The following is a 6,000-nucleotide window of genomic DNA, read 5'->3' as shown; positions in this document are numbered from 1 at the left end:
GATTGGCGTACTGCGCATGTTGTTCCATTGTTTAAAAAGGGGTCTAAGGGTACACCTAGCAATTATAGACCTGTTAGTTTGAAGTCAGTGGTGGGCAAATTAATGGAAAGGATACTTAGAGATAATATATTTAAGCATCTGGATAAACATGGACTGATCAGGAACAGTCAACATGGATTTGTGCCTGGAAGGTCATGTTTGACTAATCTTCTTGAATTTTTTGAAGAGGTTACTCGGGAAATTGATGAGGGTAAAGCAGTGGATGTTGTATATATAGACTTCAGTAAGGCCTTTGACAAGGTTCCTCACAGAAGGTTGGTTAAGAAGGTTCAATTGTTGGGTATTAATGGTGGAGTAGCAAGATGGATTCAACAGTGGCTGAATGGGAGATGCCAGATAGTAATGGTGGATGGCTGTTTGCAGGTTGGAGGCCAGTGACTAGTGGGGTGCCAAAGGGATCTGTGTTGGGTCCACTGTTGTTTGTCATGTACATCAATTACCTGGATGATGGTGTGGTAAATTGGATTAGTAAGTATGCAGATGATACTAAGATAGGTGGTGTTGTGGATAATGAAGTAGATTTTCAAAGTCTACAGAGAGATTTATGCCAGTTGGAAGAGTGGGCTGAAAGATGGCAGATGGAGTTTAATGCTGATAAGTGTGAGGTGCCACATCTTGGCAGGACAAATCAAAATAGGACGTACATGGTAAATGGTAGGGAATTGAAGAATGCAGGTGAACAGAGGGATCTGGGAATAACTGTGCACAGTTTTCTGAAAGTGGAATCTCATGTAGATAGGGTGGTAAAGAAAGCTTTTGGTGTACTGGCCTTTATAAATCAGAGCATTGAGTATAGAAGTTGGGATGTAATGTTAAAATTTTACAAGGCATTGGTGAGGCCAATTCTGGAGTATGGTGTACAATTTTGGTCGCCTAATTTTAGGAAGGATGTCAACAAAATAGAGAGAGTACAGAGGAGATTTACTGGAATGTTGCCTGGGTTTCAGCAACTAAGTTACAGAGAAAGGTTGAACAAGTTAGGGCTTTATTCTTTGGAGCGCAGAAGGTTAAGGGGGGACTTGATAGAGGTCTTTAAAATGATGAGAGGGATAGACAGAGTTGACGTGGATATTCTTTTCCCACTGAGAGTAGGGAAGATTCAAACAAGGGGACATGACTTGAGAATTAAGGGACAGAAGTTTAGGGGTAACATGAGGGGGAACTTCTTTACTCAGAGAGTGGTGGCTGTGTGGAATGAGCTTCCAGTGAAGGTGGTGGAGGCAGGTTCGTTTTTATCATTTAAAAATAAATTGGATAGTTATATGGACGGGAAAGGAATGGAGGGTTATGGTCTGAGCGCAGGTATATGGGACTAGGGGAGAATACGTGTTTGGCATGGACTAGAAGGGTCGAGATGGCCTGTTTCCGTGCTGTAATTGTTATATGTTATATGGTTATATTATCAGCAGTCCCACCTCCACTGACTTGCGGAAAGCGGAGATTTTAAAGTCCGGATGACAAAATATTGGGGGGGATGTCCTCCACCTCTCAAAACATGGGGGGGGACGTGTTCCCTCTGCCCACCCCCCCCCCCCCCTCTGGGTTTTCCACCCTTGCCTGGAGCACAAAGTGCTGGAGTAACTCAGTGGGCCAGTCAGTATCTCTGCACGACACGTATAGGCACTGCTTCGGATAGGGACCATTCTTCAGACAAAGAATCTACTCAAGATTATAGCAGATGCAGTTCCTTGTGTCAAGATATTTACCTAAACAGATTGCTATCTTGCATTTTATATTTGCCATAATATAGATGTCATCTGAGCTTTCATTTTGACTTGACATTCTCTTTATTTTATTTTATTTTAATGGAGGGTTATGGTCTGAGCGCAGGTATATGGGACTAGGGGAGATTATGTGTTCGGCACGGACTAGAGGGGTCGAGATGGCCTGTTTCCGTGCTGTAATTGTTATATTATATTATATATTCTCCTGGGGAATATAAACAATTCAAACAAACTGCTATCATATGCCTTGTTGAGAACTTCAAATGTACTGAGTGCAATGTGCAATAGAATAATTTGCCTTATATCCCATCACCGGGTGGCACAGTCAGCGATGGCAGCCTCGCCAACGTTCTGTCTGTCTTTTCGTCTTTTTTGTTATTTTTAGTATGTTTTATAAAGTATGTGTTAATGTTCTCTGTTTTGTTTTATGTGGGGGTGGGGGAGGGGGTCGGGGTGAAACTTTTTTCAATCTCTTACCTTGACGGAGATGCGATTGTTTTCCGGATCGTATCTCCGGTCGCTCTGCGGCCTAACATCATGGAACTGGCAGCCTTGCACGAGACTCGGGTAGAGATCGATGTCAGGATGCTCCTAAGTCGCAAGAGGTTCAACCAGCCCCGACCCATGGTCCGATCGCCCAATGCGGGGAGCTGTGATCCCCCCGATGCAGGAGATTTATTGCCCCGACGCGGAGGGCTCAACTGCCGGCTGCAGGAGCCAAGATCGTCTCGTCAACGGAATTCTCCAGGCCTCCGAACGCGGGAGAACAATGGAGGGAAGAGATTTTTCACCATCCATCACAGTGAGCAATGTGGAGGAATCACTGTGGTGGATGTTTATGTTAAAATGTTTTTGTGTGTTTTGGTGCTTTTTATTGGTAAGACTGTATGGCAAATTAAATTCCTCATATGTTGCAAAACATACTTGACTAATAAAGTATGATTATGATTATGATTATGATTATGATATGTCTGTCGTAATGCTTGCTGAGAATGTGGTCAATGTTATAATCCATGATAAATTAACTACTTTATATCCTATGTTTGTTTCTTACTTACTTTCTAAAGGTATGGCATGTTAAAAGTAATACTCTCACTCAGCTAATTGATCAATGCTTCATTCCTAAATTAAGAATCTTCTAAAATAATTTAGCATTAGAATTAAAATAATTTAGCATTAGAAAACCTAGGAGCTCTAAGTGAAAAGTGAAATAAAACAGAAGCTGGAAATCAGAAATAAAAACTGGATACTGCTAGAAACACTCCACAGTTTAAGCAACATATTTTAGGCTTTAGTGATACAGTGCAGAAACAGGCCCTTCTGCCCACCAAGTCCACGCCAACCAGCGATCACCCTGTACGCCAGAACTATCCTACACACTAAGGACAATTTACAATTGTTTTTACTGAAGCCAATTAATCCAGGAACCTGTATAACCTTGAGTGTGGGAGGAAACTGGAGCACCCGGAGGAAACCCATGCAGTCACAGGGGGTGTAGAAAGGAACAGCAGATGTTGGCTTACACTGAAGTGAGACACGAAATGCTGGAGTAACTCAGCGCGTCAGGCAGCATCTCTGGTCACAGGGAGGTACAAACTCAGTACAGACAGCACCTGTAGTTAGGATCAAACTCAGGTCGATGGCGCTTGTAAGGCAGCAACACTGTTGCTGTGCCATTGTGCCGCCCTGAGGAAAGAAACCAAAGTTAACATTTCAAATTGTACACAATTCATCAAAACAATCTTGTTTTCAGTTGGAGGAAGGATGGAAGAATGGACATGACAGAGGGAATATCTGTGAATAGGCAAGGCAGGATTTGTAAGGGGTTAGTTTGAAGAGATCACCCATTGGACGGATTAATGGGGGCAGAAGAGGCGAATGAAAAAAAGTTATGAAATGAGGGCAGTTCAGAAAAAAAGTTATGAAATGAGAGTGAAAACAGCTGTAGCTTGCCTATTGTGGGCGCCGTTGAGTATGACAGCCTTGCCTGCAGCTGTTCGTCCTTTCATCCTTCTTTTTATTTTTAGTCTGTCAAAAAATTTTGTTTTGGAGGTCTTTTAGTCTTTATATGTGGGGGATGGGTGGGCGGGGGGAGGGGGAAAGTTTTTCTCAGTCACTACCTGGTTGAGGATGCATCTTTCCTCCGGGACGCATCTTCGCCTCCCTCCCCCCTCGCGGCCTACCAATCTGGATTGGCACGGCCTTTCCTGCCGGAGATCGGCCAGAGCTTCAGCTTCAGCAGCGGCGCAGCACTGAAGGACCATCGCAGAATGGGTCCCCGTGTGGAGCTCCAGAGTGCTGGGACTGCCGACTTTAACACCGTGGAGCTATGGTCTGCAGAGCTTCCTGTCCTGGGATCCCTTTGCCGAGGGCCGCCAGTGTTGAAACTCCGCCCAGCTTGGCCTGTAGACTTCGGGAACCGCGGTCTCCGGTAAGAAGTGGCCGATTCATAAACTCCAAGCCATTGAGAATGTTCTTCCGTTCCGACGTCGGAGTTCCGATCATCCCAGCGAGAGGGCCGCCGTAGCGGCGACTGCGGAGGGCTCGAGGCCCCGACCATGGGTGAACAAAGAGGAAGATGACTGAACTTTATTGCCTTCCCTCACAATTGGAAATGCCGATTCCGCTGTGTGGGGATGTTCATGGTAAATTCTATCGTGTGTTGTGTTCTTTTTATTCTTATGGTAACTCAAGTTTCATTGTACCAATTGGTGCATGGGTCAATAAATGTAAACTTGAACTTGAATTTGAAAACACAGAGAAAGGAACGTAAATGTGTAATTATGCTCCTTGAGCTAACCCCCTTAGTCTAGTTCAGTAAAACACTGAGTCAAGCACTGGACCACTAATCTTTTATTTTATGACAAAATAACAAATTCCCTATACGAAACCCAGCCATTCCGTGGGACCGATCCTTGTCTCTGCTTGTCCAAGCCCTTCAGCCTCGTGCAAGCAGACACTTCCAAAAGGTTACACAGTCCCAAGCGCTCCTCCAGAAGATCAATAACGAACCTCGGGGGGGTTACCTTTTATAGGTCATCGAACCCTGTGGGGTAGATCTACATGGGGGTGGTACTCTACAAACCAATCACAGATATCGATTACATTAAGGTGTTATTGACAGTTCCCAAACCTAACTACAAAGCATCCCATTACAATGTTTCTACAGAAGCTTCTGGAAGGATGTCAATCAATCAAGTAATGCAACATTCTCCTGAGGAGTATAAACAATTCAAACAAGGCTTCACACTTCAGCCAATCATCAAACAGTAACACAAACATCTTGCAACATTATTGACAGTATTTACAATCCTTCTGCAGCCAGCCTATCATGCTAATGCAGTTGTAACACCTTTGGGTTTCTCTGCAAAGTACTCATACATTTTAACAATAGTGAGGACATCTGGACCTCACCTTATCTGACAGTTCAATCTAGGACCTAGTCTTCCTGGCACCAATTTGCAGCTCTCAGCTTTGCACAGAAATTGACCAAACCGGTATGCAAATGACCTGTTCCTCCATTTTATAGATCTCTATTTTAGCCCATATTAACAAATGTTGCTGCAAGACATGCTAAGCTGGTCAGACTGCTCCAATCTGAGAGAGAAAAACTGGGACAATATCACAGATGAATGACATGCAGCAAAAATGGCCTGTTCTGATATACCCAGATAAAGCAAGTTACTTGAAGTTGTGAAAAGTGATTGGTACTCAATCTGTAAGACAGCAATGTGCCCAGGCAGAAGAGGAAATGCTGTTCCTCGTGCTTTCATTGAGTATCATTATAACAGTGTGGGAGACCAAAGCCAGGTAGATGGGAGTAAGATGAGAGTTAAAGTGGGAGGCAACTGGACTCCAATGCAGTATATTAGAACAGAGGTAGTGCAAATGAATCTCTGCTTCACTTCGAAAGATTAACTCCTTGGTGATGGGCAGCAAGGAGGTGAAAAGAAAGGTGTTACATCTCATCTGACTGCTGGGAAAGTATATTGAGAAGAGAGGTGGTTGGTAGGGCAGAAGGCGTGGGAATAACATTGGGAATGTAGTCCCTTGAAAGTAAGATAGACATAAAAAGCTGGAGTAACTCAGCAGGACAAGCAGCATCTCTGGAGAGAAGGAACTGGTCCCTTGAAAGTGTTGGGAGGGGAAGATGCACCTGTCAACGGAATGTCTTTGAAGCTGTGTAAATTGTGAAGGATGATTCATTGATTGAGGA

Source organism: Amblyraja radiata, chromosome 1 (assembly GCF_010909765.2).
Source record: "Amblyraja radiata isolate CabotCenter1 chromosome 1, sAmbRad1.1.pri, whole genome shotgun sequence".
Taxonomy (NCBI): domain Eukaryota; kingdom Metazoa; phylum Chordata; class Chondrichthyes; order Rajiformes; family Rajidae; genus Amblyraja; species Amblyraja radiata.
Note: the sequence above shows the minus strand (reverse complement) of the source record.